Source organism: Periplaneta americana, chromosome 5 (genome assembly GCF_040183065.1).
Source record: "Periplaneta americana isolate PAMFEO1 chromosome 5, P.americana_PAMFEO1_priV1, whole genome shotgun sequence".
Taxonomy (NCBI): domain Eukaryota; kingdom Metazoa; phylum Arthropoda; class Insecta; order Blattodea; family Blattidae; genus Periplaneta; species Periplaneta americana.
Window position 1 is genome coordinate 149,151,539 of NC_091121.1, and position 14,180 is coordinate 149,165,718.

General features: G+C 37.7%; 1 protein-coding gene across 2 annotated transcripts in view; it reads left to right on the forward strand.

The window, feature by feature from the left end:
* Positions 1 to 14,180, forward strand: part of GEFmeso (Guanine nucleotide exchange factor in mesoderm) — a 289,315-nt gene that overhangs the window by 169,724 nt on the left and 105,411 nt on the right. The window lies entirely within an intron of this gene.

Sequence of the window (14,180 nt, forward strand, 5' to 3'; positions counted from 1 at the left end):
CGTAATACAATTATTGTGTTTTAGAACGTTGAAATAATTTCTAATTATTCGATAGAATATAAAAGTGCAGACGATTTTAACTCATAACTTGAATAGAAGTAGAGAATAATTATAAGATTATTCAAAAGTAACTTTAAAACTTTAAAGCAATGTAAATATTACAGTCTATTTGAAGTAGTTTGAAACAAAACAAAACCATCACTGTCTTGCACAAATAATGGAGTTTAGTTTGAAAAAAAATTAGGAATATGTTCGCCGTACTCTTGTTCAATAAATACCATTATTTCTGCGATACCAGGCACAACATTTTGCAGATCAGACAATGTCTTCGAATATTCATAATTTCTTGCGATATAGTATCTTTCAGTTAATCAAGGGATGCAGGATGTGCAAAGAAAAACTCGTTCTTTACGTAACTCCACAACCAAAACTCAGCTGGATTGAGATCTGGAGATCGTGGAGGCCATGTTGGAAAGTGTCTACAGATGACACGATCGCCAAAGATCCGTTTAATTGTTTTTTATGGGTATAGATGTGGGATGGTACGCCATCTTACATGAAGATTATGTTTTCCAGGTCGTGGTTCTTCGGTTTTGTAGTATATTGTAGTAGCGCTCCTCGTTTACTATGGCAGTCTCTATTTTTGTCTTCTTCGAAGAAATATGGACAAATGAATTGCGAAGAGAAGCCACACCTTACAGTAACTTTCAAATCATGAAGGCCATGTTAAATTAAAACTTGGCTATTTTCAGACCATATTCTGCAATTACATCTGTCCACAAAACATTTTCCCGTCTGCCTAGAAAACATTTTTACTCAATGATTATTGAGGTAAATCTCTGCTACCACAAATAAAGAAAAATTGTGTCTTATTACTTGTTACTTTCTTCGAGTGCGAACACTAGTTTGTTCCATATATGTGCAGACGAAGTTGTTATCTTAGAATTTTCTAAACTATGCTGTAACTCATTTAAATATTCCTTACACCTGACTGACACTACTAATTTCATAACAATATCTCTAATTATTTCATTACTTGTCTAAAACAACTCGGCAGCAGTAACATCATTGATTACGTTTGTTCTTCCAGATTTATTTAGTAACAGATCCAGCAGTTTCTTCAAACTTCCTGATTAGATAACAGTAATTAAGAATGAAACATTATTAAGTAGGCAATTCGGATAAATCGCAATATAGCGAACGCCAGTAGGGGAAGTTATCCCCACCCACATGAAATGTGCATTCGACACAACACTCGCCTATCACGTAGAGTGTCTGCTGAGCTAGTAGGGGAAAAGTGTAAGGGGTCGTGGGCGGAGCTTCTACGTTCGCTATATTGCGATTTGCCCGGCTGTTCCAAATTTTCTCAAATCTTGAACAAGACTCGTATTGCTTTCATAATAGCTTTGAACCTGCTGTACCTTAATGTTTAATGATAGAACGATGACTTGAAATTTCAAAATTCCTGTAGCAGTACTAATAGAGTGGGTGAAGAAGTAATAATGCCGAAACTTATCAGGAAGAGGAAAAGAAATTGGCTAGATCACTGGCCAAGAAGAAACTAAGGATGAAGGAAGAAATGGTGAACAGGATAATTCCTTTTTCTTCCATTCCTAATCAGTTTCAGCATTATTTTTTCTTCACCCACGTTTTCTAGTACAGCTTCATTTCTTATTCTACCTGTCCATTTCACGCGCTCCATTCTTCTCCATAATGACATTTGGAATTTGTCTAGTCTTTTCTCTTCACTTCGTCGTAACGTCTATGTTTCTGTCCCATACAATGCTACATTTCACACAAAGCACTTCACTAGTCTCTTCCTTAGTTGTTTTTCCAGACATCCCCAGAAGATGCTCTTTTTTTATTAAAAGCTTCCTTTGCCATTGATATCCTCCTTTTGACTTCCTGGCAGCAGCTCTTGTTACTACTTATAGTACACTCATAGTAGTAGCTGTTCGCTTGTTCCAGTACAGTACGATTATTTTAGTCCTGACAGTCGCCGATAATGTGCGCCTGGATCAGGCGAGTCCATTAAGTTACGCCAAGGGATGTTCACGTTAGTCTCTCGCATGTAGTCAGAGCGATCGGATGTCACGCATGCGGTATAGTGTCGTGTTTCCAGTACAGTTAAGCTGTACTGCATTCCTTTACCGACCTCTCGTCCTTATCTCTAGTCCGGAACTCTCCCCACTATTCTTATTACTCCCCCTCTTTCGTGTCGCTGAGCTGTCAGGACTAAATAATCGGTCTGTACCTCATTTCGAGTTCGTATGTTTACCTTCTTTATTTTTCTCCCAATAACCATGGTTTTCGTCTTCATCCCATACTGCTCACAACTATTCATTTAACTCCAGTAGCATATCACTTAGTATGGTCTCATCTTCTGCTAACCACGCCATATCATCATCAGCAAATCTTATACAGTTAAAAATATCAATAAAAATGTAATTTAAAATTGACTTTTCGTTAGAGACGAGAAATAATAGATAATTTGAAAAACCTGCATATTGCATCTAACCTGAAGTCATTGCAGCTTGAAGAAACCTTTCAGTTCCTCTCACCACTCTTTAAGCATGTCTACAGGAAGGATGCTTTGATATGGAGAGTAATCTTGGGTTGTAGTGTGTGCGACTTCAAAGCAAGAGGTGATGTTCGTGTACGCTTGAGTCATTTTGAACTGTACTGTACGTTGTTGTAGTTCCCAGATGTAGTCCTGACTTAAGTGGCTACCCTAGCTATTGCCGCGGTAAGCAAACTCATTTGTGACGCATGTCAACTGATACAAGGAACAAAGACGGTTATAAAATGGAAATGAAGTCTAGAGTTTCGGCCTCTATAAAACCCCGCAGTTTAGTGGGTGAAATACTTACATATTACATGAGCGGTGATGGCTCGTTGCACAGCTGGTGGCAGGGCTACTCTCGCAACGTTCCTGCTATACTTTTTTTTTTATCTTCGGGGAATTATGCAAAACTTGTTTTTATAGGAATTTTGCTGAACACAAAACCTATGAGTAAATACGCCAACGGCCAGCAATCCCTAGTGAAACTCGTGAGTTTGGTTCTCAACACAGATAAATAATCGATTTGTTTGAAAGGGTGGTAATTTAAGCGTGAACGCAAATAGTAGTACATTTATACAGAATGTCCCATTTATCTTGTGCACCTATTATAACTCTTTTGTTTGGATAGGTATTGGAATTTCTGTTTTTGAGAGTTATGTTAGAACGAGAGGCTAACATGAGTGGAGAGATTTGGTGCATATAACTACATTACGGTACAAGATACACGTGACGTCATCAATTTTTCAAATAGCACTACATACTTTAATCATGTTACATTGCTTACACACATTAAGACGAGTTCAAAAATGTATCACAATGTACCTTCCCAATCAATAACAACAAAATGCAAAAGGAATGCCATCAGAATGTGCCGTTTGTTGTGGTGCCCCATCCATCTTTTGCATTAACTCATACAAAACGAAAGACGACTGACGTCCGTACACATCGTGTGTTGTGTGTTTGCTGTCTTAACATGTAAACAAACCACAACTGTCGACGCCACAATCCACGTACATTGGCCTCCACGTTCTCCGGACCTGTCGTCACTCGACTTCTTCCTATGGGAACTGTAAAGGACAGTGTGTACCAGAACATTCTGACAACACCAGACATGCAGCAACGCATTCGACAGGCTTGTGTTTCCATTCAGCTAGCAACATGCCGGGCAGTCCTACGGTCTTTCGAGGAACGCCTTCGAATGTGCATTAATGTGAATGGTCACCATTTGGAACATCTTCTGTGACTCTCAAAGCATAATATTATCACATTGGAAGTACGTTTTTGTTTAGTTTTGTTGTTATTGATTAGGAAGGTGACATTGTTACACATTCTTGAACTCTTCTTAATGTGTGTAATCAATGTAACATGATTAAAGTATATAGTGCTATTTGAAAAATTGATGACGTCACGTGTATCTTGTACCATAATGTAGTTACATGCACCAAATCGCCATACTCATGTTAGCTCCTCGTTCTGACATAATGCTCAAAAACAAAAATTCCAATATCTATCCAAACAAAAAAGCTATATGTGCACAAGATAAATGGAACACCCTGTATTAAATGAGCAAACTCCTCGCCTCAATCTCCTATTAATCCTATTACATATACCGAAGCGGTTCTTATTCACACAAACGACTCGAATTAACATTTTATTCTCCTATCTCTAGAATGTGCCTTCTCTACACAATAAAGTTATTTGGATAAACTTCATACCTTCCAAATTGGGTTCCCACATTTTTTGGAATTACTTCGTCACTAGGGATGGAAGTTCGGGCACCGAACCTATGACGTTAACTACGTCGCGTGTTAACATCAACTAACAATAGTACAGGGACTTATACAGACCACTGCTGTGCTTGAATCAAAACTTTGCTCGATATAATCAGGTAACTAAAACAAATGACACGCTCGGAAAAACGGGTTAACCCTCAAAATCAACATTGTCGAGTTAAGTGCTGCAATCCGATGTCAGTTATGAGATATATTTTTACTGACCTTGGGCTATTCTTCAGCGATCATATTAGATTAAATGCAGTACATCAGTAAAATAACCAACTAATTTCATCCTATAGCCAGTGTTGCCTCTAGGCAATGTTTTGGTGTCCAGACTTCGTTCCCTATTCATCACGTTCTTTCGCAATGTCATTTCTTCCTCACTAAGACAAGCACACGGTTAGTTGATCCAGATTCTTCAAGCTGTTTTGAGTGATTATGAATATAACTTGCAGCAGCGAGTAGGCACTCTTTTTGATGACATTCTACGTAACTTTATGAAATGACGTCTCTCCCTCTCTCCCCATGTGAGATTCCTGTTCCACAGGCACGAGAGGCAGTATCTGGTCAGAACGGGACAGGCAGAGGTCTTTAGAGAAGGTAGAGTGCCTGCAGGAAGAAAATCTTGAATAAAGGTACAACCCCACGGGGATATAAGCAGTATTCTAATCAGTATGTTATACAGAACAATAAAAAATTTGTAGCTTCATTCTTTTTTTTTTTTTCTTTTGCATGAAATTAAATGTTACAAACCTGTTTTACTTTACATCACAAATTTGCTGTGCCATATGGCTCAATAACATACAGGCTTCACTGAATGTGTGAATTTATCGCAATGAAAATTAACTTCTTCATAATGTCAATAAATTGATTTCATTTTTTAAACATCATAGGTTTACTCCGTCTTTTACACTGTTGAATAGAATATATTACAGTGTAATTACTGGGTTAATATTTATTTGGTTTTCTGCTTTGCAGAGTCACATTCGTCTGACATTACTGTGTGTTACATTGACAACGAATAAATGTCCGAATTCTGAAGGGCGGGAGGGATGGCAGGCAATTTTACCGATAACGAATAAATGTCCAAATTCTGAAGTGCTGGAGAGATACTGGCAATTTTACCAGCAACGAATACTTACTTACTTACTTACTTACTTACTGGCTTTTAAGGAACCTGGAGGTTCATTGCCGCCCTCACATAAGCCCGCCATTGGTCCCTATCCTGAGCAAGATTAATCCAGTCTCTACCATCATATCCCACCTCCCTCAAATCCATTTTAGTATTATCTTCCCATCTACCTCTCGGCCTCCCCAAAGGTCTTTTTCCCTCCGGCCTCCCAACTAACACTCTATATACATTTCTGGATTCGCCCATACGTGCTACATGTCCTGCCCATCTCAAACGTCTGGATTTTATGTTCCTAATTATGTCAGGTGAAGTATACAATGCGTGCAGTTCTGCGTTGTGTAGCTTTCTCCATTCTCCTGCAACTTCATCCCTCTTAGCCCCAAATATTTTTCTAAGAACCTTATTCTCAAACACCCTTAATCTCTGTTCCTCTCTCAAAGTGAGAGTCCAAGTTTCACAACCATACAGAATAACCGGTAATATAACTGTTTTATAAATTCTAACTTTCAGACTTTTTGACAGAAGACTAGATGACAAAAGCTTCTCAACCGAATAACAACATGCATATCCCATATTTAGTCTGCGTTTAATTTCCTCCCGAGTGTCATTTATATTTGTTACTGTTGCTCCAAGATATTTGAATTTTTCCACCCCTTCGAAGGATAAATCTCCAATTTTTATAGTTCCATTTCGCACAATATTCTGGTCACGAGACATAATCATATACTTTGTCTTTTCGGAATGTACTTCCAACCCCATCGCTTTACTTGCTTCAACTAGAATTTCCGCGTTGTCCCTAATCGTTTGTGGATTTTCTCCTAACATATTCACGTCATCCGCATAGACAAGAAGCTGATGTAACCCGTTCAATTCCAAACCCTCTGTGTTATCCTGAACTTTCCTAATGGCATATTCTAGAGCAAAGTTAAAAAGTAAATGTGATAGTGCATCTTCCTGCTTTAGCCCGCAGTGAATTGGAAAAGCATCAGATAGAAACTGGCCTATACGGACTCTGCTGTAAGTTTCACTAAGACACATTTTAATTAATCGAACTAGTTTCTTGGGAATACCAAATTCAATAAGAATAAATGTCCGAATTCTGAAGTGCGGGAGAGATGGCTGGCAATTTTACCAGCAACGAATAAATGTCCGAATTCTGAAGTGTAGGGGAGATGGCTGGCAATTTTACCAGCAACGAATAAATGTCCGAATTCAGAAGTGGGGGAGAGATGGCCGGCAATTTTACCAGCTTCGAATAAATGTCCGAATTCCGAAGTGCGGGAGAGATGACTGGGAATTTTACCAGCAACGAATAAATGTCTGAATTCAGAAGTGGGGGAGAGATGGCCGGCAATTTTACCAGCTACGAATAAATGTCCGAATTCAGAAGTGGGGGAGAGATGGCCGGCAATTTTATCAGCTACGAATAAATGTCCGAATTCTAAAGTGCGGGAGAGATGGCTGGCGATTTTACCAGCAACGAATAAATGTCCGAATTCTGAAGTGCGCGAGAGATAACTGGCAATTTTACCAGCAATCCTTTCATCAACGGACAGGGTTCCTATGTTCTCTTTAAATCTAACTATTCTTATCACCTTTACATTTGATCAGTAATGTGAGTCAGGTTTGGATCCCCGAATCTTGGATATACACCGACCGAAAAGAAAAAAAGCTAGAAACATTGTCTCATTTTAATAAAAGAGAAATAATAGGCCTAGATACTATTTTTACACTGTCTCGACGCATAATGACAGTTTAAAAATATTTTGCTAGAAATGTTTGGTTAGCAGACAGCGTGAAGAACATGAACTCTGTGGGAGTTATTGTCTAAGTAATTAAATTGAAGGGTTCAGAACCATAGTGGGCAAAGCGCCATTTACTAATACCGTAGAAAACAAGGGTTAAAATGAAGTTATTACCATAATTCAATGGAAACATAGGAAGTAATATAAAGTATACACATTAAAACTAAATGATATGTTAATCTTTATTAAACTATGGTATTCACTTAACTTTAACCCTTGCTTTCTCCGTTTTTAATAAATGGCGCTTGGCACACTATGGCTCTGAACCCTTCAATTAAACTTTTTACCACTAGACACGGGAAACGTATTTTATTCGCCTGACTAAGCTATCTATATTATTGAAAACATACATTGGACGTTGTTATGCCATATAGGCCTACCGTACGTTTTATGTTTCTCCTGTCTCATAAAAACGCGCCATATAAGTAATGTCCTTCAGACAGTGGGTGTTCTCTTGATTGTAGTCTGTTTTCTTGATCCGAACAAATGTAATATTTTAAAATTGCTTCTCAGAACGAAACGTTACATTTGTTCGGATCAAATTTCTACACATTTAAAGGTCAAAACTAAAATTCTTTCAATCATAATACACTGCTGTCTTAAATTGACTGAGCATATTGTAAATTAAATCAATGGCTTTCTGAGAAACTCACTATGAAATGTTTCATATAAAGTAATATTTATGTCGAAAAGGAATCAAAAACGAGCAAAATTGAATTAAACTTTTTTTTGTTTGAAATATCTCAACGAATAACCCCCTGAAAGTTCTTATTATTAATGCTTCCCATTTCTCGAAAGTCTCTGTTTTAGGTTCAATGTTTTAGCTTCTTAGATGAAAAATAGATGTATCCTCTTTGATACGTTCATGTGTTCTATAGGGATGACGAATAGAGAACTGTATCTTCTTTGTCACAATGAAAACCGTCGTCTTCCAGTTATAGTAGACTGATTCTTTTCCTACTGAGTTAAAATGGCACTTTATTATGCAAAGAGAACGAATTATTGTCCAAGTGTAGCCTAACTTTATATTCTTTACATTGAGGAAGATGAACTCGTGAACTATGTGCCAAGTTTCTTATTGGAGGAAGATAGCACATGCATCACGCCGTAGTGAAGTCATAAGTAATTAATTGTAAAGTGGATTATAATTTTCTGGGTCAAGCTGACACATCCATGCGCTGGAATAGAAATGTCTCATGAATCAAAACCAATTGCCATTGTTACATCATGTCACGAAGTTCATGATCATGCGATGTTTCACTTTTTCCTCTTCCTCCTATGTTACTTATAATTTTCTTCACAGTTTTATAAATGATCTTTATTTCTTACCTTTTAAGTGGTAGAATTGGTCTAGGAGAAGGTTAGGTTAGTCTGGCATGTTTCCGTCACGTTGTGCATACCTATTTTAACATACGATTCCTTTCAATCCAGCTGCAGTCTTTTCCACTCGTTTTAATTATGTTGTTAAAGTCTGCAGACCTTTCAGAATGAAGCGAGAGACCGTTTTCTGCATTCTTCTTCTAAACATAATCGCAGCATCTCGCATGAATGGGGGGAATGTTGGTTTTCATACACAATGTGCAAAAGATGGATCATTCCCAAAATTCCTCTCTTATCACTGCATTATCCATGAGAAAGCTCTTTGTGCTAAGGTGTTAAGAATCGATCATCTTATGAAACTGGAGGCTGAAGTGGTAATCTACATCATATCATTTTGACACTTCGTCGCTTATGTAAAGATTAATTTTTGGTCCTATAGAATTTATCTATTATGGTAACAATTGTAATTAGAGGAGAAAAATTCGCTTCGGCGTCGGAGATCGAACCAGGGTCCTTGGTACCAAGCGCTCTAACCACTGAGCTACGCCGAAGTTCAATCCACAGCACGGTTCGAATCCCACACTTCTAGTGTTTTTCCCTTTGTGGCCTTACTGCAAGTTCGACAAGTAGGCCTATGTTGACATATATATTGAGTCAATTGCCATTATTCAAGGAGCGCACTCAATTGAGTGATCTGGTGGCCGGGATTCCACAGTATATATATATATATATATATATATATATATATATATAATGCACTGTTGGGCGAAGAATCTACGTAAAGATTAATTTTTGGTCCTACAGAATTTATCTGATATGATAACAAGTGCAGGCGTCTTGACATCCCTGGCGTAAGCAATCTCCAGGTAGGTTCTCGAATATAGGCTACAACTCTGCAGTGCTTGGGAAAAGTGGCATAAGTCAGTTTTCACAAACTTTTTTTTATAATTTATTGACAACATACGGAACATCTGCTCGCTTGGGAAAAGAGACATAAGTATTTCTCCCATTAGAATAATTCATACAGAAGAAAATCAAATCGACATAAACCAGTGTGAAGACAATTTTTTTCCTTCTCCTGTAAAATTAACATTTTTGACTTGTTCCACTTTTCCCGAGCACTACAGAACTATACCGTAAAAAAAAAAGCTCGAAAGCAGAAAAGGGCAAAACTGCAACAAAACGTAGAACATTTCATAAAAAATGATCAATAGATAATAAAAGACCGAAACATGCAAAAATGCAAAATAAAAGTAGGCTATATTGGCTCGTGTTGAAGTGAAACGAATTTATTTTGCATCATGCATTGTCTCCGATGGCCCAGAAAAAGAATGTTAATCCATCAACTTCCGAGCCGTAGTTATTACATATAGAAGTAGAAAAGAATGTTGCATACATTTTAATAATTTCTAGGGAAAAATTGTTGCGGGGCCGGGTATCGAACCCGTAGCCTCTGGTTGAGCGCGTCAACGCTCGCTCTACCGACTGAGCTACCCAGAAATTCTATTTTTTTTTTCCTTGAAATTATTCAAGTCAGCTTCACAGGGAGCTATATCCGAAAGCCAAATTTGTATAATGTTACATACAATTTCCCAAGGACTTCAAATGGCCCGAGGTCCATGCACTACTCCCTTATTCTCCTTAAGGTAAATAAATCCTTCTGTGCATTACACTAATAGTCATCTTCTTGTCATTACAGTAGATACTGTCAGGTTACAGAACCATTTACAGAAATGCCTTTAGAGTCTTTATTGTAAGAAGTAGGTCATTGCGGTATTTAAAGAGGGAAATATTTGGCAAATACTGGCATTATGTATATTCATTACGTCATATATATGCCCCCTAGTAACCCCATGGATAGCTTGTCATCCAATACAAGGACCCAACATAGCTGCAGGAAGTTACCAATTAATTGTCAACATACTGCTACAGGCAGATCTTCAGCTAGCCTCGCTCCATGGTCTCCATAGTGGCTTAACATAATGTAGGCAGCATTAACCGTAAGAAACATAAACGAATTCACACTGCGCGTGGAGTTTTTTTATTTCAGTTTAAGATGATGAATTAAAGTAGTCTCTTGATAAGTGCGTTTCATCATTTAGAATGGGTATGCTGATCTCCAACTAACGGAATATGCTGCTCTTTGACAATACGAATGAAAATAAAACTGTTTTACAGAAGACCTTCACTTTCAACTTTTTCTTGTGTAGGATAACTTTTCTTCCAATATCATCATCACAGTCATCATCAACCCAAACAGTTGGTCCTTTCGCCAATTCTATCCTCTATTTCGTGAGGATTGTGAATAAGCCCTAAACATTCAAAAGGAATGGAACTCTCCTGTCTAGTCGTTAGCTTGAGGCAAAACAAAGACAAGGGACACATACCTAGATCCTATTGGGGGGGGGGGGAAGAGAGAAAAAGTTTATTTCCTTGGAAATGAATTCAGTGACGTTGCATTTGTAGTCAGAGGAGAACACGCATACAAAGTGCAAAATATCGATTACACTAAGTTTCTAAATGTCCGATCAATTCTGTCGTCGATTTGCAAAAGGAAACGTGTCCAAAATAACAAAATTTTGGAAAATCGCAAAAACTATAACTAAGTTAACAAAATAAAATATTCATATATATTTTTTTTCTAATTAGATCACTATAGATACATACATGCATGATCTGTGAACATTTTAATTTTTTAAGTCTGCTATGGCTTTTTTACGATTTCCCAACACTTTGTCATTTTGGAGGTATCCCCTTTTGCAAATCGACGACAGAATTTATCTTTATTATAAATTGATAATGGTTACCGGATGATAAAAATGAAAAGTAGAACATTACATATGAAAATTCAGAATTTTCTACAAAAAAAAAAAAAACAGAACACGTTAGCGTGATACGTGACGTGACACTTATTTTCAATATTTGATATAATAAGATACATTGTTAATCTTTGTATACAACAAAACTGGTACAAAACTATTAATAGTCATTCATTATATTAACTATTTAAATGTACAAATTTAAATAAGTTTATTATACCTTGTTCAATTTCCTGATTGTTGTCCTTTTCTGATTGTCCTTACCTGTTTGAGAGGAATGTTATTTGTCATCCATTAAATATAGGCCCTACCTAAGGAAATTCACATAAGATAGATATCTTAAATTGAATTGGCCAAAGTGAGCATAAATACAAAGATTCGTCCTGAATCAGGCCCTCGAAAAAACCAAGTCAGGCTAAGCCAGCACCATTAAACTCGATACATACAGGATGTTCATAAAACCTCTATCCATTTTAGTGAAAACGGCCGAAAAATACCAAAAAATTTTATGGAGGCAAAAGCCCGCACACATTGCTAAACAACATGAACCCCTTCTATGTCAAAGGAGAACCGCCAACGTTGTGAGGTAGATCGAAAAACGTTCGCCAACATATGCGCTGTAATTGTATCAATCGCTCTTCTAATTCGATATTTCAAACCTGCAAGATCTAGAACTCTAGTTCGATACACCAGCGATTTGATGTAGCCTCACGCAAAGAAATCGAGCGGGGTTAAGTCTGAAGAACGCGCTGCCCACATGCGTTGTGATCCTCTGTCTATCCATCTTCCTGGAAAGATTTCGTTCAAGAAATTACGAACAATGTTCGCAAAATGTGCTGATACCCCATCTTGTTGGAAGACAGCGGTTTCAGCAACACCATCACATATCCAGATACGAGTTGCCTGTAATTGTTGCGGCCTGAAACGTAGATTGTCGTCTGTGTCATGCCTAACCACACATTCACTTTTGTCGTATTTCTGGCCCATTGAAAGGTTGCATTTGGCTGCTCGTCTGCCCATATTCTGCAGTTGTGTTTGTTGATAAAGTCACAAATGTGGAATGTCACCTCATCGCTGAATAAGATGTTTTCCATTAAGTTGTGATTTACTGCAGCTTGCACAATATCATAGCACATTTCTTGACGTGCAGCATAATCTTCAGCCTCAAATGTATACAGGACTTGAACACAATACGCACGTTTGTGCAACGAAAAGTGAAAAAAGTGTAAAATCTTCCAAATTGTGTATTGTTTATTTTATTGTGTCTTGTTTATTTTTATTGTGTACTGTTATATTGTGTATACCACTGCCACTGGGTGCTTGCCCACTTGCAGTGTAAATAAATACATACATACATACATACATACATACATACATACATACATACATACATACATACATACATACATACATACATACATACATACATCAAGCTCACGACTGAGACGCCCAGATGATGCACGAGGGCTTCGTTCAATGACTTTCTGAATCCGTTGCACGTATAGTAATGGTCTGCCTCAACGCTCTTCGTCCATAACACTTTCTGTGCGATTGAATTTGTTGACAAATTGGTGAATGGTCACATTTATGGGGTCAGATTTTCTAAATGTTCGTGTGAAATCAGCTTTCACTGGATCGTACGTTAGTCCTCTCAGACGAGTACGGATCATGGCTCTCCTCTCGTCAATAATGAACACTGTCAATACCTAAAACAAAAACAAGATATATACTCATATTTGCGATTTCACAAAAATAGATAAGGTTGCGGATAGAGGAGACTGCCTCCAGATATGGAGGGTAGCTGCAAATATATTGAATAAGCAGTCGTGGACAGCCGATAAGGGGTGGTCCTTCAGCTTGGGAGTTGGGCGAAGGGCCAACAACCCATCACCGTAAAAAACAGCTTGTTACGAATCCATACAGTAAGGATAATATTAAAATAGATTTAGGGAGGTGGGATATGATGATAGAGACTGGATTAATCTTGCACAAGATAGGGACCGATAGCGGGCCTATGGACGGCAGCAGTGAACCTGCGGGTTCCTTAAAAGCCATTTGTAAGTAAGTAAGATAAGGACTTTATAATCACTCTGTATTATAAAATGTCACGTTTTCCTGTTTCCTTATTTACTGTTATGCTCTCGGTTGATAATGTTGATTATTGCGAGAAACTCGGAGGAAAATGGAATTTTAAAAACGCTTCTGCCACATCAATAAATTTAAAAATGCAGTTATATTGTCAGACTCCAAAGCAGCTACTCTATCAATAGTCTCTAGACACACACCTTCATCTCAAATGGCAGAAATAAATAAAATGCCCTCTCAACTAATAACACTTAATAAAAGAATTGTATTCCAATGGATACCATCCCATTGTGGAATCCTGGGAAACGAGAATGCGTACGCTTTAGCAAAGAAGGGTAGCACTGCTACTTACAGACCTGTTACTAAATCTACGTATTACTCTGTGAAAAGATTTATTAAATCTACATACTTAGACTTCAACAAACAATATTTGATAACACAATCTCAAGGGAAAAAATGGAACTCTCTGCATCATAATCCACAGTTGATTCCCGATTTACCACGCAAATCGTCTGTAACTGCATTTAGATTGGCAACAGGCCATGACTGTTCGGCCAAGCATCTGCATAGAATTGGAATATATCAGTCTCCTAACTGTCCATTGTGCAACTCAAATCAAGAAATGGATTCAGAACACCTCAAAATCTGTGCGTCAGTGGCTAACCATGACAATATCTTTGA